Source organism: Chlorocebus sabaeus, chromosome 8 (genome assembly GCF_047675955.1).
Source record: "Chlorocebus sabaeus isolate Y175 chromosome 8, mChlSab1.0.hap1, whole genome shotgun sequence".
NCBI classification, from domain to species: Eukaryota; Metazoa; Chordata; class Mammalia; order Primates; family Cercopithecidae; genus Chlorocebus; species Chlorocebus sabaeus.
In genome coordinates, this window is record NC_132911.1 from 103,759,559 (window position 1) to 103,782,638 (window position 23,080).

The following is a 23,080-nucleotide window of genomic DNA, read 5'->3' on the forward strand; positions in this document are numbered from 1 at the left end:
TGTCCGTACTATTTGGATTTCTCTTTGCATCAAAGGCTAAATGATGACAGCTATGGGATTAGATTCCAACTAGCATACTGTAGAAGCACCCAGCAAAGTATTCTCACTGTGCCAAAGGTGAGCACAGGCTTTGGGAAGACATCTTTTCCATAAGTAGGGGCCATTTGATGAGCTACAGCTTGACACTTATCTGCGTTCCAATGAAAACAAGAACAATTTCTCTGCAGCCTTAAAAGGCAAAGTCAGAAATAATACCAAATGTTGTAACACATGTGTTGATTTGTTATGTTACATTTCAGCTGTTAGTTATGTTAATGGAACAGTTTCACATACTTCATTTTGATGTATTTATTTTAATGATCATGTGTATGTATCTTGCTATGATTGCCTGGTAACACTGATTACATGATGTTCTGCTGTCACCACCAGGCCAGGACTGGAAGTAAGAAATGTAAAACTTTGGAACTGTATGACTTAAAATGAGTCCCTCAGTACATGAAGAATAAAATGTATTCAAAACCTATATATTGTGAGATCTTAATACTAGTTGACAGCACATCTCGTAAAGCATATTACCAGATTAACTAAAATTGGTGACATTTTAAAAGTAGACTTCCAATATAGTATTCCAGAGATTAGGAGAAAACGTTCATGCTTCAGCATTTTGTATCACTAACAAGTTCATTTTTTTAGACCCATTACTTGACTACAAAAGTAAAGGAGGGAATTCTAATCATGTAATTAGTAAGGCAGCAGAAGGCATTTTAATATATATCTTTCACATTCTTCTAGTAATTTTCCAAGATGCTCACCAAGACAGTATACGAACTATAAAGCCAAAGTCATCTGCTGTCGCAAAAAAATTTTCTTTCTTTTACTTTTTTTTTTTTTAAGACGGAGTTTCACTCTTGTTGCCCAGGCTGGAGTGCAATGGTGCAATCTTGGCTCACCGCAACCTCCGCCTCCGATGGTCAAGCGATTCTCCTGCCTCAGCCTCCTGAGTAGCTGGAATTACAGGCACCTGCCACCATGTCCAGCTAATTTTGTATTTTTAGTAGCGACGAAGTTTCTCCATATTGGTCAGGCTGGTCTCTAACTCCTGACCTCAGGTGATCTGCCCGCCTCGGCCTCCCAAAGTGCTGGGATTACAGGCATGAGCCACAGCTCCCAGCCGCAATTTTCTTCTACTTACCATCAGGTAGCACTAGGGTTCTGCCTGATGGACTGACAGGGTGGTATCAGCAAAGACTTAGCCAGCCCCTGGGAAAAAGAGATATTCCACAAAAGCCAAGGCACTACTTCATACACTCTAAAGACAAAAGAAGAAAAAGCCTTTGGCTACTGAAATATACAAAGCTTTTTTATAAGCTCCTTCATGAAGTTCACAGTAAACTGCAGGACCTGGTGATTCTGGAGGAGAGATGATGTGCCTTCTTTGGTAAGTGTGAGTGGTTCATAAGTAGTCTCCAAAAGGTGGAAGAAACTTTTTAAAGGTGAAGAGTCAGGGTCTCCAGCTGTAACATTAGAGAAAAAATGGAGAGGGATTCACAGTGATGCTTTTCTTGTTATTACTTCTCTTCCTCCCTTATAAGCAATGGTCTACTGGAGCCAGCTTGTACCAGCTCACAAGAGCCGATTCATAAATATTCAGGAATTTTGTGAGTCAGTTGTTAAACTCTGTCATTACCAAAAATTAAATCACATAAACTTACAATTAAAGAAATTATGATTCAGTCCAGTCCAGAGGCCTCAGGAAAAAAAGCAGTTATATTAAAAACAAAAATAACGACTACTCAAAACTCATTATTTCCTGTTGATTTTACTGTTTTGCCACTAATATTACCCATGGTCTTGAGGTGTATCTGTATGGGGGAAATATTATATGATGGGGTGCTACTGCACATCTCTTCCCAACTCTGCATTCAGTGACGTCATGTTGGCAGCTTGAAATCATCCATGGTGAGAGTATTTATACCCAGAGATCAGCAAATGCTACAAATCGGAGCTGCTTGTTCCCCTAGAGATCTGGTTGTTGAACATTTGTCATCATAGCACTGATTATAAGGCAAATATACTTCTCTTCCTATCATGATCATTAAAGAAAGAGAAATAAAGTAGGAAAAAACAAATGACACCAGCTACTTCAAATATTTACTGGCAGCAAAGCTACATACCAGTATATACCAAGTCATACCAGATTATGCCAATTTATAACACTGTTTACTTACATACTCTGTTTAACAGACATCCATTTAAAAAATATATACAGTAAAGGCCCTGTTAATAGTTAAGAGTAAAGCTGAACCAGAAGAGGAAGGTCAACAGCTTTTCTTTAAAATTGTTTGTTTACATTCTGAGTAGTCCTTATTTAGAAAAGGTCAAAACTAAGTTTCAAGTATTACATTTATCTTCAGCCTGATAAATTAATCAGTTTAGTGGGCCTGATGAGAAAGTATTAGCTTGGCCTGATGAGAAAGTACAAAGAACATATTTGAAGAAGAAACATTAAAGCATTATGAGAAATAGAAATGGTACTAATGGATCTTGATTCAGTGTCTGGACCCCAAAGAAACCAAAATCACTTCACAGATCATCTTAAACACAACAGAACAGATGTCCACTAAACTGTAACAACAACAAAAAAACCATATTGCTGTAAGTGATGGCAAATAGCAAAGTAACATGGGATCTGCTCAACTGGGCTCAATAACTCCATGCTTGGAGTTCATATAAAGCAATGAGATGAACTGTACTCCCGGAAGCTAAGGGTGAAAAATGAAAAAAAGAGTCCCCAGAGGTGTTTATAAAAGAAATATAAATGCCGTGATACAGGATACTTTCAGAAATCACAAAATATTTGCTTCAGCAGAAAGAGAAGTCTGTTTTCATAACGATTCACAGCTCTAGCAGGCATAGGACATTATTATCTGAGTTCATGTGAGGCAGAAAAAGAAAATAACAAGCAAGTTCAAGCAATCCAATCTTTTTTTCTGCAAAAGAGGAAAAAATGATGATTTTTAATGACCTCTCACATCCCACTAGGAGCTCAAAAACATTACTGAGGAGCTATGCCGAGAGGGAATAAATTACAGATGGAGCTTTCCACAGATGGATTTTCATGTGAAGGACCTTGGATTTTTCAACTAGGAATCTTAAAGATGGGATCTAAGGATTGCAACATCTTGATACCAAGAGGCAAACTACTTCAACACAAGATGGACTTGTACAAAAAAAGATAATGATGAACTAGTATTTTTGTCAATTGCTTAGACCCTACTAAAGAGAATTCAAAGCAAATGAGAGCCTAAGAAAATGCCAATAGGATAAAAAAGTAAAACAATTTGAATCGTTTGGGACAGAATAAAAAATCAGAAGAGGAAAATAGAATGTGTTAAGAAAAGATGACAACAAACCAGGAACAAAAAAAGCTAGGCTTTTAAGATAGATTTGGGTCATTGCTTAAGACATTTTAAGCAAAATCAATTGAGTGCATGATGAAATAAAATAAACAAGCACACAGAAAAAAAAAGTTATTACTATATAGTTTAAGGCAACCTAAGGAACAAATAAAGGTTTTATTTTATAAATTTTTGGATTTGTATTTTAAAAAACCTTTCACTGACAAAAGCAAGATATACATTTAAACTAATGGAATTATTTAACTTCTATTAATAAATAATTTCTTGGAAATCAGTGAACCAAAAAAATTCTTTCTTTCTTTCTTTCTTTATTTTGAAATAGGGTCTCACTATGTCACCCAGGTTGGAGGGCAGTGGCACAGTCTCAGCTGACTGCAACCTCCACCTCCCAGGCTCAAGCCTAGCCTCCCGAGTAGCTGGGACTACAGGTGCACACCACCACACCAGGCTAATTTTTGTATTTTTTTGTAGAGATAGGGCTTTGCTATGCTGCCCAGGCTGGTCTCAAACTCCTGGGCTCAAGTGATCTACCTGCCTCGGCCTCCCAAAATGCTGAGATAAATAATTCAATTTAAAAAACATGATTATATTAAAATTTCTGGCTTGAGAAAAAAAAAAACAACCTGTTTCACCAGTATAATAATCTATGCTAACAAAGCACACAAGACTGATACATGAAACCAGAGTATCAAGTGATTGCTTTACAATGAAAAATGAGAAAATCAACCATCATTAAGGTTGTAGGTCTATGTTTACCAGCACACAACCTTGAAAAACAAGTTTACATGGTCAGAATAAGTGAAGGTAACTGTATGAGCCCTGTGAATATTCCCTCCATCAAGATCTATCAAGCTGACTAGATGCAAGGAGCAGACAGCTCAGGACAGCTCTTCAAGAGCATGTCAAGGTCTGCCTCTGAGACACTACACCTTCCGGGATGCCACTGCCAAACAATGTCTCTTCATGAGTGAGACGTTCTTTCTTTTTCTTTTTTAAGAGCTAGGGTCTCACTCTGTCACCCATGCCGGACTGCAGCTGAAGTACACTGGTGCAATCATAGCTCACTGTAGCCTCCAATTCCTGGGCTCAAGTGATCTTCCTGTTTCAGCCTCCCAACTAGCTGAGACTACAAGCATGGACCACCATACCTGGCTAATTTTAAAATTTTTTTTGTAGAAATAGGGTCTCACTACGTTGTTCATGCTGATCTTGAACTCCTGGGGTCAAGTGATCTTCCCACCTCAGCCTCCCAAATGCTGGGATTACAGGTGTGAGCCACTGTTCCTGACTTGGAAAATTCTTTCTTTGCATGTGCTGGCATCTTCATTACAAATCTTGCAGGCCTGTGAAGCCCTTCTGTCTCTAGACGGCTGCTCATATCTGTTCTGATTTATTACACATTCATTTCCTAGTTTAAACTGCAAAAAGCAACCATATTTTTAGGTTCCTTGGGTGAAGTGGGAGGGGACAGGGAGATTGCATTGCTGCTCCAATGCAATTTTTTAAGAGCTCCCATTTTTGTTGTTGTTTTTTGTATTTTTCCAAGAAAGAGTCGCTCTGTTGCCCAGGCTGGAGTGCAGTGGCGCGATCTTGGCTCACTGCAACCTCCACCTCCCGGGTTCAAGCACTTCTCCTGCCTCAGCCCACCGAGTAGCTGGGATTATAGGTGCGTGCCACCACATCCGGCTAGTTTTTGTATTTTTAGTAGAGATGGGTTTCACTATGTTGGCCAAGCTGGTGTCGAACTCCTGACCTCGGATCTGCCCACCTTGGCCTTCCAAAGTGCTGGGATTACAGGCGTGAGCCACTACACCCAGCCAAGAGCTCCTTATTAAGAGTAAACTGGAAAGACAGAATGTTGATAATTGCTGAAGCTGAGTGAAGGTATATGGGGGCTCATTAAACTGTTTTCACATAAAATTTTTCTTAAAGAAATAAAAATGCTCGGCTGGCTGTCATTTCTAAATAATCAATGACTATCTTTAATTAGGTTTATAATATGTTGTTAAGAATATAAACATGCCAATGAGTTCATGAATTTTTCAATACCTATCACAGCACCTTTTATATGGCACTTCAATCCTGAGCATACAAGCTAAACAAAGCAGAATGTCTTCATGGACCTACAGTTTTGTGGAGAAAAAAATATTAAAGGTGATATTTGACATTTAATGTTCATAAAGATAGTTGAAGATATTAAAGTGAAAGATTAAACAAGGTGATAAACAGATACTCTTTCTTCTAGAGATAATAATAAGAAAGCAATGGCTTAGAAGTTAAGAGTACAGGGTCTGGAGTCAGAATAGTTGGTACTAATTCCAAGTTCACCAATTGCTAAATGGATGGCATTAGGAAAGCATTCAACTTCCCTAAGTCTCAGTTTCCAAAGCTATAAAATAAAGATACCAATCTACCCCTTAGGATTGTCTAGAATTAAATAAAATTATCCATATAAAGTTATTACCACAGAACCTAACACAAACATTAAAGAAATGTCAGGTATAATAGATATTGGTGGTTCAGAGAAGTTTGGGTGTTCGCTTTTCTGGAAACAAGAGGATTAAAAGAGGATCTAAAAATAAATAAATAAATAAGGATCTTTAGAGATAGTTATTTGGTCTATAATCCTATGGTATTCAAAAATCTTAAGACTCTATGGGTAACTGGTGTAAACATCAGGAAGTGGGGGATAAGTAGGTAGCTACAAGCCAGAAAGCTGGCTGCTGTGTTTGTTCTTCCTGAATCCACTTCACTAGCAAACATGACAAAATGCGATGCAACACGAGAACCCTGCTGATTCTGTGCTCAGTGATTCACAGTGTTCAGGAATCCAAGCCTGACCGCTAATTGGGACACCATCTCTCTGGTAACAAAAACAAATAATGTAACAAAGCCTGAACAGTAATTGCCCAGTACTCCAGAAACAACCTAATTGTGAAGACACCAAAATTTACCATAAAGCTATAAAGAGGTACATGATTTTCCACATTGAATCACTAGCCAACCTCACCCCTCACCTATGCCCATTCATCTTTTAGAAAACAGAGCTTGATTCTTAATGCTGCTGCTGAGTAGAGAAATAATGAGCTCTGTTGGTGCACCTGAAAATACACCATCGGCCTAGAGAAGGAGAACTTAGCTCGTGACACTTTAATGAAAATGTCAGGACCACCCTGAAGTATTCAGGTCCTGTAAATGCCAAGTAAAGAGAGGAGCTAAACAATTAAGGTAATGGATGACAGTGAGCAAAGGGAAAATAAAGCTGATTATCAGAGAAAAATCTTCAACACTGCCCCTCTTATGCCATAAAGTTTTTCCAAAGGAATTTGTGATTACACCCAAGGTTTTGGGTGTTACCTCAGACTTCACTGGAAAACACCGTAAGAACAATGCAAATTTTATGGGGGAGAAGCTACATGGTCTTATCTGTTTTTTTCTCTCTCAGTCTTTCTAGGGTTCTCTGGAAAAGTAGGCAAAAGAAAGCACATTCTTGACCCTTGATAGAAAGAATGCTTGGGGGGCTGCCCCTGTGCTTTGTTCACCAAGGTGTTCTCAGCACCAATCACAGCATAGGGTATAGTAGGTGTTTGGTAAATGTTTGCGGAAATAGCAATAACATGTTTAGGCTAGGAAAAATGTGTGCTCCTAATTGCTGGTCTAACTGCTATTCAGTTTATATTGATTTACTGATTTGTACACTATAAAAGCAGGAGCAAAGGGACAAATACATAGACATACTCAGAGAACCTTAAGGCAGGGCTACAATGCACAACCTCGTATGAACATCATTTGGATCCACAGTGTGTCTCAAATCACCTAATAGGAGACTGAAATGACCTGGGGCCAGAGAGGATGATGACAGCAATAAATAATTACTAAATAATTTAATGAATTCTGCATTACAATTACATCACAACTTATGGGCTTCCTAAAAACATCAATGCACAACACAGATCTGGTGACATTTACTGACTCAGCTTTTGTGTTTTCTTTTTCTCTTGTGAAATTTTGCAAACACAAGAGTAAACGGGCAACAGTACTATAAACCCTGGGTAAATAGTAGAAGTCTTATTGGGCAAGGGACCCATCAAGTGACTTCTTCATAGAAATAGAAGGAGAAACAACAGGAGTCTCTCACTAGAGCATTACAGCAGGGTATTTTCAAGCAGTCATATCATTGGGTGGAGATGTCAGGAGCAGGACTTGCAAATGTTAAAGTTTCATTTGGCTATGGCTGAAGATACCAGAAAGATGTAAAATTGATTCTGAAGTTGTTAATCTGAATAAAATAGGACAGTGTCCTATGAAGCATAAGACTAAAGGACAGCAGCTTTTGGCTCAAAAATGAGAAAAAAGGAAACAGTTCCCTTATTTGAAAAAGGTATTTGAAAAGAAGCTGATGACTTAAAAAGTAACACAAAACAGCAAAGAGAGAAATAATTTCATTATCAGTTAAGACGCTATTACCTGGTTGGGCATGGTGGCTCATGACTGTAATCCCAACACTTTGGGAGGCTGAGGTGGGAGGACTGCTTGAGTGCAAGAATTCAAGACAAGCCTGGGCAACATGTGAGACCCTGTCTCTACAAAACATTAGCTGGGGCTGGTGATGTGTCTGTAGTATCAGCTACTAGGGGAATCATAGGGGGCACCGAGGTAGTAGAATCGCTTTGAGCCCAGGAGGTTGAGGATGCAGTGAGCTGTGATCGTGAGCCACTGCTCTCCAGCTTAGGTGACAGAGAAACATGACCTTGTCTCAAAAAAAAAAAAAAAAAAAAAAAAAAAGAAACATTATTATCTGTTTTAAATATGACTGAAGTGCTTCAGTAATTATCTCCTTCCCCACTAGAGAGTGAAGCTTCTAAGTGAAGAACTTTGTCCTAATCATCTTTCTATCCACAGAACATTACTTGGCACAGAGCAGGTTTCTCAGTGAATGTTCATTAATAAGTAACTGAATATTATAAAGGAGATTCTTAAAAGGTTGTGATTCAATGTAGTATATTTTATTTCATTTTATTTATTTATTTATTTTGAGACAGAGTCTCATTCTGTTGCCCAGGCTGGAGTGCAGTGGCATAATCTCAGCTCACTGCAACCTCCGTCTCCTGGTTCAAGTGATTCTCCTGTCTCAGCCTCCCGAGTAACTGGGAATACAGGCATGCACCACCACATCTGGCTAATTTTTGTAGTTTTAGTAGAGATGGGGTTTCACCATGTTGGCCAGGCTGGTCTCAATCTCCTGAACTCAGTTGATCTACCTACCTCGGCCTCCCAAAGTATTGGGATTATAGGCATGAGCCATCACGCCTGCCCTAATGTACTATATTTTAATTTAAGTTATATTGTGGAACTGTATATCCACTCTAGTTTCTTCAAATTCCCATTTTCCTTCCTCATTATCCAGGTAATTGATAGAACCTTAAATATTGACCCTAATAATACTGTTTATTCCATTTAGTGCTCTGTTCCACCTGTATATGATCTTGTAAAATATATATTAAAAATAAATTTTATAATATATATATAGTCTTTTTTTCACTTCACATTTCACCTTGTGTATAACCCTTCATAGGCCTTGGTAGATGTGAGGGGTCTTAGTGTCACTTTTTGCCTCTAAGGGCCCAGGGCCTTGTCTGTGCCTTGTGGCTCTTATAACCCACACTCTTGGTTTATCCATGACAGTCCCATTGTCAGCTCATGCTTTTCACTCTGGTTCTCAGTACACTTCTTAACCATGGTCCCTGGTGATGTCCCTTACTATCTCGGCCATGCACTTAAAAGCACATTTGTTATATTTTAGCCGGCATTTCCAGGTATTTTTTAGACGAAGAGTTTTCAGGTAATCTAGGCTGCCAAGATATCAGAAAAGGAAATCTCTGCAAGAAGCAGTCACATGTTCCTTTATTTAATGCCCATAGTAAGTACCAGAAAAGCAAGCTTCTTCACACCTACTAAACCTAGGAGACAAAAAGGAAAAAAAAAAAAAGCCTTGCTTCTATTGGCCTAGGCTTTTTGTAAAAGAAAGAAAACAACATATCTCCTGAGAATTCGCTATCGTGAGTTTACTATTATGTGGGCTTCATGTTCGAGTTTATACTTGACTAATTTCTCATCTTGGAAATGATTACAAAATGTGCCTACCAGAAAGAGCATAGATTAAAAAAACCCACTAAAGAGCTCATAATTCAAAATTACAAAACACATCAGAAAAGAATCCACCATGTCAGCAGAACTAATAAATAGCAGAATTAGTTCTTCCAAGAACTACAAATTACAGAATTATTGAATACTATAGCAGCCAGGCTCTAGGGTGGCCCCCATGAAAACAGTATCTCCTGGTATTCATACCCTTTCATAACCCTCTACCACCAAGTATGGGCATAACATGTGGCTGCTTCTAATCAAGAGAATATAGCAATGGTGATTATTTGTATGTGATTACATGTATATGGTTACATTACATAAGATAGCAATGCCTGTCTTGCTAAGAAACTCTCCCCTTTGCTGGTTTAGAGAAGCAAACTGCCACATTGTGGGCTGCCATATGGAGAGGGCCATATGACACAGAACTAAGGGTGGCCTCTAGCTGACTGCCAACAAAAATCTGAGGCCATCAGTCTAACAATGTGTTACCCTGATGTCCAATCCAATTCTGATGCTAGAAACTGAATATTGCTAACAACCATGTGAACACTGAAGCAGATCCTTCCCCAGTCGAGCCCCAGATAAGATACTAGCCCTGGCTGAGACCTTACAGAGAACCCAACAAAGCTGTGCCCAGAATCCTGACCTACATAAACTATGAGATAATAATGTGTGTTGCTTTAAGTCACAAATTTTGTGGTAATACTATTATGACAGAAGCTACAAACTATAACGCATGTTTAAAATGATTAAAGACATCAAAAAAGAAACCATGGTGGCTCACGCCTGTAATCCCAGCATTTTGGGAGGCCAAGGCACACGGATCACCTGAGGTCAGGAGTTCAAGACCAGCCTGCCAACATGGTGAAACCCCGTCTCTACTAAAAATACAAAAAATTTGCCAGGCATGGTGGTACATGTCTGTAATCCCAGCTATTTGGGAGGCTGAAGCAGGAGAATCGTTTGAACTGGGGAGGCAGAGGTTGCAGTGAACCAAGATCATGCCATTGGACTCCAGCCTGGGCAACATGGCGAAACTTCGTCTCAAAAAAAAAAAAAAAAAAAAAAAAAAGAAAAGGAAAAAAAAAACCCATAGCATGTGTATACCTATGTGAAAAACCTATATGCTCTGCACATGTATCCTGGGACTTAAAGTAAAATAAAAATGTTTTTAAAAGAAATTTTAAAATGAGGAAAAAGACCAAAAAACCCCAGGAGATTTTGTAAAACACAAATATAATGTTTAATAATACAAAAACGTAATCTTAAAATGACTTAACTCAATGGGTAAGTTAAAGAGCAGAATGAAATCTGAAGAATACATGAACTGAAAAACAGTACAAAGAAAATTGATCTATTTCAATCTAAAACATACAACACAGATATTTAAAGGTGGAAAAACCTGAAACAGAGGTTAAGAGTGACATGAAATATACAGTCACGTGCTGCATAAAATTGTTTCAATCAATGGTGGACCACATATACAATGGTGGTCCCATAACATAATGGAGCTGGAAAATCCCTATTACCTAGTAACATTGTAGCGCATGTATTACTCACATGTTTGTGGTGATGCTGGTGTAAACAAACCTACTGCACTGCCAGTTGTATAAAGGTATAGCACATACAATTATGTATAGTATAATACTTGATAATGATAATAAATGATCATATTACTGGTTTATGTATTTACTACACTATATTTTTTATCTTTTTTTTAGAATGTACTCCTACTTATTAAAAAAGTTAACTGTAAAACAGGCTCAGGCAGGTGCTTCAGGAGGAATCCCAGAAGAAGGCATTGTTATCATAGGAGATGACAGCTCCATGCATGTTACTGCCCCTGAAAATCTTCCAGTGGTAAACACACTGAGGTGAAATACAGAATGCCAAAGTCAAAGAAAAGACTGCAAAAGTAAACATGAGAAAAAAAATCCTACAAAGGAGCAACAGCATACTCTTCAATGATAGCAATGGAAGGCAGAAAACAATAAAACAGGATTTTCAAAGTGGTAAGAGGAAACTGTCAACCTAGAATTCTATATTCAGCTAAATCATCAATAAGAGAATAAAATAAACATTTTCAAATAAATGAGTCTACCACTAGTAAACCCTAATGGAAAAACAACTAAAGGATATTCTTCAGGAATTAAACTGAAAGGAAGGAATATGACACAAAAAGCAAAAGTAAGCAAGGAATTTGTGAATAAACTGACACAAACATTGACAGTATTAAAAAAGTAATGATGACTACTGGGAGGGTAAAAGCCAAAATTAACAAAAATAATGTACAAAAATTATATGGAAAATGGGCAAGGTATGGTAGAATTAAAGTGTTCTAAGATCCTTGATTTATTTGAGAGGAGGATGAAGATAACGATTAATTTTAGACTTCATGGATTTCAGTATACATGTCAAAACTGTAAGGGTAAAAAGAGAAATATAATATGTAACTTCCAAACCAGTAGAGGGAAACAAAATGTAAAACATTATCACTATCCATATTTTACAGAACATGAAACCAAGACCTATTAAAACTAATTGACCTCACAAAGTTTACCCAGCTAGTAACTAGGAGAATGTAAATAATTCATGTCTTTCAATGCCACATTCTGTGATGTTTTTTGCCTTCTATGTCATATAGCCTCTGATCTAGATGATATATTAAAATAACAGTGTGTTACCCTGATGTCCAATCCAATAAGACAAAAATCTGACACTGCTGCAAGAATTTCCTTGTATTAAATAGCACTTTGTGGTAAAAGTGCTGTGGATTTACCTAGCAATTCTCTTATTTCTCATTTCCATTTCATTCTTACCTATGCTCTTCATTCATTAATTCCTACATTTTCCATATAATACTTCTTGTAGACTCTTTTCTCCCCCTTCCTATTTCTTTTTTTTTTTCTTTACCTTGTCAAATATATATTTTTGGATTATACCTTAAGTTTTAGGGTACATGTGCACAACATGCAGGTTTGTTACAAATGTATACATGTGCCATGTTGGTGTGCTGCACCCATTAACTCGTCATTTACATTAGGTATATCCCCTAATACTATCCCTCCCCCCTCCCCCCACCCCATGACAGGCCCCGGTGTGTGATGTTCCCCTTCCTGTGTCCAAGTGTTCTCATTGTTCAATTCCCACCTATGAGTGAGAACATGAGGTGTTTGGTTTTCTGTCCTTGTGATAGTTTCCTGAGAATGATGGTTTCCAGCTTCATCCATGTCCCTACAAAGGACACGAACTCATCCTTTTTTATGGCTGCATAGTGTTCTATGGTGTATATGTGCCACATTTTCTTAATCCAGTCTATCATTGATGGACATTTGGGTTGCTTCTAAGTCTTTGCTATTGTGAATAGTGCGGCAATAAGCATACGTGTGCATGTGTCTTTATAGCAGCATGATTTATACTCCTTTGGGTATATACCCAGTAATGGGATGGCTGGGTGAAATGGTATTTCTAGTTCTAGATCCTTGACAAATTGCCACATTGTCTTCCACAATGGTTGAACTAGTTTACAGCTCCACCAACAGTGTAAAAGTGTTCCTATTTCTCCACATCCTCTCCAGCACCTGTTGTTTCCTGACTTTTGAATGATCGCCATTCTAACTGGTGTGAGATGGTATCTCATTGTGGTTTTGATTTGCATTTCTCTGATGGTGAGTGATGATGAGTATTTTTTCATGTGTCTGTTGGCTGCACAAATGTCTTCTTTTGAGAAGTGTCTGTTCGTATCCTTTGCCCACTTTTTGATGGGGTTGTTTGTCTTCTTCTTGTAAATTTGTTTGAGTTCTTTGTAGGTTCTGGATATTAGCCCTTTGTCAGATGGGTAGATTGTAAAAATTTTCTCCCATTCTGTAGGTTGTCTGTTCACTCTGATGGTAGTTTCTTTTGCGGTGCAGAAGCTCTTTAGTTTAATTAGGTCCGACTTGTCAATTTTGGCTTTTCTTGCCATTGCTTTTGGTTTTTTTAGACATGAAGCCCTTGTCCATGCTATGTCCTGAATGGTATTGCCTTTCTTCTAGAGTTTTTATGGTTTTAGGCCTAACACTGAAGTTCTTAATCCATCTAAAATTAATTTTTGTATAAGGTGTAAGGAAGGGATCCAGTTTCAGCTTTCTACATATGGCTGGCCAGTTTTCCCAGCACCATTTATTAAATAGGGAATCCTTTCCCCATTTCTTGTTTTTGTCAGGTTTGTCAAAGATCAGATGGTTGTAGATGTGTGGTGTTATTTCTGAGGGCTCTGTTCTGTTCCGTTGGTCTATATATCTGTTTTTGTACCAGTACCATGCTGTTTTGGTTACTGTAGACTTGTTCTATAGTTCGAAGTCAGGTAGCATGATGCCTCCAGCTTTGTTCTTTTGGTTTAGGATTGTTTTGGCAATGTGGGCTCTTTTTTGGTTCCATATGAACTTTAAAGTAGTTTTTTCCAATTCTGTGAAGAAAGTCATTGGTAGCTTGATGAGGTTGGCACTGAATCTATAAATTACCTTGGACAGTATGGGCATTTTCATGATATTGATTCTTCCTATCCATGAGCATAGAATGTTCTTCCATTTGTTTGGGTCCTCTTTTATTTCATTGAGCAGTGGTTTGTAGTTCTCCTTGAAGAGGTCCTTCACATCCCTTGTAAGTTGGATTCCTACATATTTTACCCTCTTTGAAGCAATTGTGAATGGGAGTTCACTCATGATTTGGCTCTCTGTTTGTCTGTTATTGGCATATAAGAATGCTTGTGATTTTTCCACGTTGATTTTGTATCCTGAGACTTTCCTGAAGTCGCTTATCAGCTTAAGGAGATTTTGGGCTGAGACAATGGGGTTTTCTAAACATACAGTCATGTCATCTGCAAACAGGGACAATTTGACTTCCTCATTTCCTAATTGAATACCCTTTATTTCTTTCTCCTGCTTGATTGCCCTTGCCAGAATGTCCAACACCATGTTGAATAGGAGTAGTGAGAGAGGGCATCCCTGTCTTGTGCCAGTTTTCAAAGGGAATCCAGTTTTTGCCCATTCAGTATGATATTGGCTATGGGTTTGTCATAAACAGTTCTTATTATTTTGAGATACGTCCCATCATACCAAATTTATTGAGAGTTTTTATGTGGGCAACCAGACCATTTTCTCTGGCTGCCCTTAACATTTTTTCCTTCATTTCTACTTTGGTGAATCTGACAATTATGTGTCTTGGAGTCACTCTTCTCGAGGAGTATCTTTGAGGTGCTCTCTGTATTTCCAGAATTTGAATGTTGGCCTGTCTTGCCAGGTTGGAGAAGTTCTCCTGGATAATATCCTGCAGAGTGTGTTCCAACTTGGTTCCATTCTCCCTGTCACTTTCAGGTACACCAGTCATACGTAGATTTGGTCTTTTCACATAGTCCCGTAGTTCTTGGAGGCTTAGTTCATTTCTTTTTACTCTTTTTTCTCTAAACTTCTCTTCTCACTTCATTTCATTCATTTGATCTTCAATCACTGACACCCTTTCTTCTAGTTGATCGAATTGGTTACTGAAGCTTGTGCATTCATCACGTAGTTCTCGTGCCATGGTTTTCAGCTCCATCAGGTCCTTTAAGGACTTCTCTACATTGGTTATTCTAGTTAGCCATTCGTCTAATCTTTTTTCAAGGTGTTTAGCTTCTTTGCAATGGTTTCGAACATCCTCCTTTAGCTTGGAGAAGTTTAATTGTCTGAAGCCTTCTTCTCTCAACTTGTCGAAGTCATTCTCCATTGAGTTTTGTTCCACTGCTGGCAAGGAGTTGTGTTCCTGTGGAGAGGGAGAGGCATTCTGCTTTCTAGAATTTTCAGCTTTTTTGCTCTGTTTTTTCCCCATCTCTGTGGTTTTATCTACCTTTGGTCTTTGATGATGGTGACATACAGATGGGGTTTTGGTGTGGATGTCCTTCCTGTTTGTTAGTTTTCCTTCTAACACTCAGGACCCTTAGCTGCAGGTCTGTTGGAGTCTCCTGGAGGTCCACTCCAGACCCCGTTTGCCTGGGTATCAGCAGCAGAGGCTGCAGAAGAGTGAATATTGCTGAACAGCAAATGTTGCTGTCTGATAATTCCTCTGGAAGCTTCGTTTCAGAGGGGTACCCGGCCGTGTGAGGTGTCAGTCTGCCCCTACTGGGAGGTGCCTCCCAGTTAGGCTACTCGGGGGTCAGGGACCCACTTGAGGAGGCAGTCTGTCCATTCTCAGATCTCAAACTCCATACTGGGAGAACCACTACTCTCTTCAAAGCTGTCCGACAGAGACATTTAAATCTGCAGGGGTTTCTGCTGCCTTTTGTTTGGCTATGCCCTGCCCCCAGAGGTGGAGTCTACAGAAGCAGGCAGGCCTCCTTGAGCTGAGGTGGGCTCCACCCAGTTTGAACTTCTCAGCAGCTTTGTTTACCTACTTAAGCCTCAGCAATGGCGGGTGCCCCTCCCCCAGCCTCATTGCCACCTTGCAGTTAGATCTCAGACTGCTGTGCCAGCAATGAGCAAGGCTCATTGGGCGTGGGACCCTCCAAGCCAGGCGTGGGATATAATATCCTGGTGTGCTGTTTGCTAACACCCTTGGAAAAGCACAGTGTTAGGGTGGGAGAGAACCGATTTTCCAGGTGCTGTCTGTCACGGCTTCCCTTGGCTAGGAAAGGGAATTCCCTGTCCCCTTGCACTCCTGGGTGAGGCTTCGGCTCTTGCTCGGTGGGCTGTACCCACCGTCCTGCACCCACTGCCCGACATGCCCAAGTGAGATGAACCTGGTCCCTCAGTTGGAAATGCAGAAATCACCGTCTTCTGTGTCGCTCACGCTGGGAGCTGTAGACTGGAGCTGTTCCTACTCGGCCATCTTGGAACTGCTCCCCTACATTTCTTATTTTTAAAATTTGGTGTGTGTGTGTGTGTATGTGTGTGTGAGTGTGTGTATACTTGAACATGTTTAAATTTTTGTTTCATACGTTTACTTATATTTAAATATCATTATGCATGCTATGGAGAGTGATAGATTCTAAATGCATAATATGTGTTAGGATATAGCTTATTTGAAAGATTTCACAAGTTACAAAAGACAGTAGTCCCCAGGTCTGTTTCATTCTCTAATAGTGCCCTCTCACTGAAGCAAGTATGTAATGTCAAAAAAAAACTGCAGAACTCTTGGCAGAAACACTACAAGCCAGAAGAGAGTGGGGGCTAATATTCAACATTCTTAAAGAAAAGAATTTTCAACCCAGAATTTCATATCCAGCCAAACTAAGCTTCATAAGTGAAGGAGAAATAAATTCCTTTACAGACAAGCAAATGCTAAGAGATTTTGTCACCACCAGGCCTGCCTGACAAGAGCTCCTGAAGGAAGCACTAAACATGGAAAGAAACAACTGGTACCAGTCACTGCAAAAACATGCCAAATTGTAAAGACCATCGATGCTAGGAAGAAACTGCATCAACTAATGAGCAAAATAACCAGCTAACATCACAATGACAGGATCAAATTCACACATGATAATAATAACCTTAACTGTAAATGGGCTAAATGCCCCAATTAAAAGACACAGACTGGCAAATTGGATAAACAGTCAAGATCCATCAGTGTGCTGTATTCAGGAGACCCATCTCACATGCAGAGACACATATAGTCTCAAAATAAAGGGATGGAGGAAGATCTATCAAGCAAATGGAAAACAAAAAAAGCAGGGGTTGCCATACTAGTCTCTGACAAAACAGACTTTAAACCAACAAAGATCAAAAGAGACAAAGAAGGCCATTACATAATAGTAAAAGGATCAATTCAACAAGAAGAGCTAACTATCCTAAATATATATGCACCCAATACAGGAGCACCCAGATTCATAAAGCAAGTCCTTAGAGACCTACAAAGAAACTTAGACTCCCACACAATAATAATGGGAGACTTTAACACTCCACTGTCAACATTAGACAGATCAGCGACAGAGAAGGTTAACAAAGATATCCAGGACTTGAACTCAGCTCTGCACCAAGCGGACCTAATAGACATCTACAGAACTCTCCACCTACAGAACTCTCCACCCCAAATCAACAGAATATACATTCTTCTCAGCACCACATCGCACTTATTCTAAAACTGACCGCCTAATTGGAACTAAAATGCTCCTCAGCAAATGCAAAAGAACAGAAATTACAATAAACTGTCTCTCAGACCACAGTGCAATCAAATTAGAACTCAGGATTAAGAAACTCACTCAAAACCACACAACTGCATGGAAACTGAGCAACCTGCTCCTGAGTGACTACTGGGTAAATAACAAAATGAAGGAAGAAATAAAGATGTTCTTTCAAACCAATGAGAACAAAGACACAAAGTACCAGAATCTCTGGGATACATTTAAAACAGTGTGTAGAGGGAAATTTATAGCACTAAATGCCCACAAGAGAAAGCAGCAAAGATCTAAAACTGACACCCTAACATCACAATTAAAAGAACTAGAGAAGCAAGAGCAAACACATTCACAAGCTAGCAGAAGACAAGAAATAACTAAGATCACAGCAGAACTGAAGAAGCTAGAGACACAAAAAACCCTTCAAAAAAATCAATGAATCCAGGAGCCGGTTTTTTGAAAAGATCAACAAAATTGATAGACCACTAGCAAAACTAATAAAGAAGAAAAGACAGATCAAATAGATGCAATAAAAAATGATAAATGGGATATCACCGCTGATCCCACAGAAATACAAACTACCATGAGAGAATACTATAAACACCTCTACACAAATAAACTAGAAAATCTAGAAGACATGGATAAATTCCTGGACACATACACTCTCCCAAGACTAAACCAGGCAGAGCTGAATCTCTGAACAGACCAATAACAGGCTCTGAAATTGAGGCAGTAATTAATAGCCTACAAACCAAAAAAAGAGTCCAGGACCAGGCAGATTCACAGTCAAATTCTACCAGAGGTATAAGGAGGAGCTGGCACCATTCCTTCTGAAACTATTCCAAACAATATAAAAAGAGGGAATCCTTCCCTAACTCATTTCATGAGGCCAGCATCATCCTGATACCAAAGCCTGGCAGAGATACAACAAAAAAAAAGAGAATTTTAGACCAATATCCCTGATGAACATCGATGCGAAAATCCTCAATAAAATACTGGCAAATCAAATCCAGTAGTACATCAAAAAGTTTATCCACCACGAACGAGTCTGCTTCATCCATGGGATGCAAGACTGATTCAACATGTGCAAATCAATAAGTGTAATCCATCACATAAACAGAACCAATGACAAAAACCAGATGATTACCTCAATAGATTCAGAAAAGGCCTTTGACAAAATTCAACAGCCCTTCATGCTAAAAACTCCCAAAAAACTAGGTATTGATGGAATGTATCTCAAAATAATAAGAGCTATTTATGATAAACCCACAGCCAATATTATACTGTATGGGCAAAAACTGGAAGCTTTCCCTTTGAAAATGAGTACGAGACAAGTATGCCCTCTCTCACCACTCCTACTCGACATAGTGTTAGAAGTTCTGGCAAGGGCAGTAGGCAAGAGAAAGAAATAAAGGGTATTCAATTAGGAAAAGAGGAAGTCAAATTGTCCCTGTTTGCAGATGACATGATTGTATATTTAGAAAACCCCATCGTCTCAGCCCAAAATCTCCTTAAGCTGAAGCAACTATAGCAAAGTCTCAGGATACAAAATCAATGTGCAATAATCACAAGCATTCCTATACACCAACAACGGACAAACAGAGAGCCAAATCATGAGTGAATTCCCATTCACAATTGCTACAAAGAGAATAAAATACCTAGGAATCCAACTTACAAGGGATGTGAAGGACCTCTTCAAGGAGAACTACAAACCACTGCTCAATGAAATAAAAGAGGACCCAAACAAATGGAAGAACATTCTATGCTCATGGATAGGAAGAATCAATATCATGAAAATGCCCATACTGTCCAATGCCAACCTCATCAAGCTACCAATGACTTTCTTCACAGAATTGGAAAAAACTACTTTAAAGTTCATATGGAACCAAAAAAGAGCCCACTTTGCCAAGACAATCCTAAACCAAAAGAACAAAGCTGGAGGCATCACGCTACCTGACTTCAAACTATAGAACAAGTCTACAGTAACCAAAACAGCATGATACTGGTACCAAAACAGAGATATAGACAAATGGAACAGAACAGAGGTCTCAGAAATAACACCACACCTCTACAACCATCTGATCTTTGACAAACCTGACAAAAACAAGAAATGGGGAAAGGATTCCCTATTTAATAAATGGTGCTGGGAAAATTAGATAGCCATATGTAGAAAGCTGAAACTGGATCCTCTCCTTACACCTCATACAAAAATTAATTCAAGATGGATTAAAGACTTAAATGTTAGATGTAAAACCATAAAAAACCCTAGAAGAAAACCTAGGCAATACCATTCAGGACATAGGCATGGGGAAGGACTTCATGACTAAAACACCAAAAGCAATGGTAACAAAAGCCAAAATAGACAAGTGAGATTTAATTAAACTAAAGAGCTTCTGCATGGCAAAAGAAACTACCACCAGAGTGAACAGGCAACCTACAGAATGGGAGAAAATTTTTGCAATCTACCCATCTGACAAAGGACTAATATGCAGAATCCACAAAGAGCTCAAACAAATTTACAAGAAAAGAAAACCCCATCAAAAAGTGGGCAAAGGATATGAACAGACACTTCTCAAAAGAAGACATCTACGCAGGCAACAGACACATGAAAAAATGCTCATCATCACTAGTCATCAGAGAAATGCAAATCAAAACCACAATGAGATACCATCTCACACCAGTTAGAATGGCGATCATTCAAAAGTCAGGAAACAACAGGTGCTGGAGAGGATGTGGAGAAATAGGAACACTTTTACACTGTTGGTAGGAGTGTAAATTAGTTATACCATTGTGGAGGACAGTGTGGCGATTCCTCAAGGATCTAGAACCAGACATACCATTGACCCAGTGATCCCGTTACTGGGTATATACCCAATGGATTTTAAATCATGCTGCTATAAAGACACATGCACACGTATGTTTATTGCAGCACTATTCCCAATAGCAAAGACTTGGAACCAACCCAAATGTCCATCAATAATAGACTGGATTAAGAAAATGTGGCACATATACACCATGGAATACTATGCAGCCATTAAAAAGGATGAGTTCATGGACATGGATGAAGCTGGAAACCATCATTCTCAGCAAACTATCACAAGGACAGAAAACTAAACACTGTATGTTCTCAGTCACAGGTGGGAATTGAACAATGAGAACACCTGGACACAGGGCAGGGAACATCACACACTGAGGCCTGTCAGGGGGTGGGGGCCTGGGAGAGGGATAGCATTAGGATAAATACCTAATGTAAATGACGAATTGATGGGTGCAGCAAACCAACATGACACATATAGACCTATGGAACAAACCTGCACATTGTGCACATGTACCCTAGAACTTAAAATATAATAAAAAATTTTTAAAAGAAAAAATAAAATTGAAATAAAAGAAAAATCTCCAAATTAAAAAAAAAAAAAAAAACTGTAGAACTGTCTATAGGAACAATCTAGTCTCCAAATCTTAGCAGTGGTATATTGTTCCTTGGCAAGCTGTTGCTAGGGTCAAAGATATCTCTACACTATGGTGGTGATTCCCTTTATCCTTGCCAACACCATTTAAATTGGTTTCCAACTGTGTACTAGTCTATTTTGAAGTCATGTGGTGAAATCTTCAGGGCATACCCAGTGACACTACTTCAAACTCTTGGACTCTTTAGTCATGCTAATCACTTTTACTGATATGCCCTTCCCCATCTAGCCTGAATAAAGATATTTCTGTAATATTTCATGGGGCAATAAAATGTCAGGGTTTATGTATAGAAAATCATGTAAGTCTCTTGAAATCCAATCTCGGTCTCCTAGCATACAACTTGGCAGATATTTGAAAAGAATATAAAATCAAGTTCATAGAAACTTTATCTATTTATTTTGAGTCAGGGTTTTGTTCTGCCCCCCAGACTGGAGTGTGATGGTGTAATCATAGCTTACTGCAGCCTCGAACTCCCGGGCTCAAGCGATCCTCCCACCTCAGCCTCTCCAGTATCTGCGACTACAGGTGCACATCACTATGCCTGGCTACTTTTTAAATTTTTTATAGATATGCGGTCTCACTTTGTTGTCCTAGCTGGCCTTGAACTCCTGGGCTCAAGCAATCCTCCTGCCTCAGCCTGCCCAAGTACTGGGATTACAGGCATGAGCCATCAAACCTGGCCCATAGCAATTTTAACACAGTCCAGTTTATTGTATTCTGCCATTGGCATTATCAATCCAAACATCTGAACTGTAAATTTACCCCTGAAGAGAATCATATATCTATTATAAAGAAACAAATAGCATTTCATACCATAAAATGAATCTCTAGGATTATAGTATTACAAGCAGTTCTTGTATCTGAAGTCACAGAAACCTAGGATAATTAAAACCTAAATCAATTTAGACAATTGCTTCTCTAACCAGAAAAATAAAGTTGGGCGTGATGGTGCATGCCTGTAATCCCAGCACTTAGGCTGAGGCAGCAGGATCACTTGAACCCAAGAGTTCAAGGCTGCAGTGAGCTATGATCCCTCCACTACACTCCAGCCTGGGTGTCAAGGCAAGATCCTGTCTCTAAAAATGTAAATAAATAAAAAAGTAAGACAAAGTAAAATAACTATAGATGCAAAGAGCAAGTATGTAAAAACAAAACAAAACAAAACAAAAAAAACATAGATTTGCTTCTTTTATCTTTCTTCATTCCTAAAAGCAAATGTCTCCATTGTTTTCCTCTCACTCTGCTTTAATTATCCAAAAGAGAACCTAGGAAAAGATAAAAACCTTATAGACCTTGAAAATCCCAAAACAGAATCATCCACCTTCAAGTAACCAAAACTGTGTGGTTTTACAATCATTTATTACTAATAATTAACAAGTAAACCAAGCTCAAATAGAATTTTCTCTTTTACAAAGTCATGGAAATATGAAAATTATAAAGGAAAAAACTCACTTAATTGGGCAGCTGAAGATTTTTGGAGGAATACTCTTTGTAGTAGTGAAAACATATAAAAGTAATGCATTGTACTTGAACAGACAGGGGCAATAGGTTAGGAGGAGGAGGATAAATAGAGAATTACAGGTAAAGGATTAACAAACAGAACAGTCAACTGTGTGGTCTCAGAAATGGTGCTAGTAAATTAGATATAATTTCATGATTTCATGGAGACAGATACGGGCTATGTAGGAGCTGAAGTCCTTATTCTCACAGTAAAAAGTACAAAACTGTCAGCTGATTTACAAAGTATAGTTACTAATGCCAGAGTCAGGGTGGGGGAAGTAACTATGAACATGCAGCGGTACACTATGATACATCAAATAAGATGATAAGATAATAAATAAAATGATGAAGCTAGTTTCCTTAGCATTGTTCAGGGGGAGGTCCTCTGGAATGCAGTTATTCTGGATTGTAAGAATCA

General features: G+C 38.8%; 1 protein-coding gene across 6 annotated transcripts in view; it reads right to left on the reverse strand.

Annotated features, from left to right (window-relative positions):
• RGS22 (regulator of G protein signaling 22) overlaps window positions 1-23,080 on the reverse strand; it is a 151,877-nt gene that overhangs the window by 53,007 nt on the left and 75,790 nt on the right. The gene's annotated exons all lie outside the window — the stretch shown is intronic.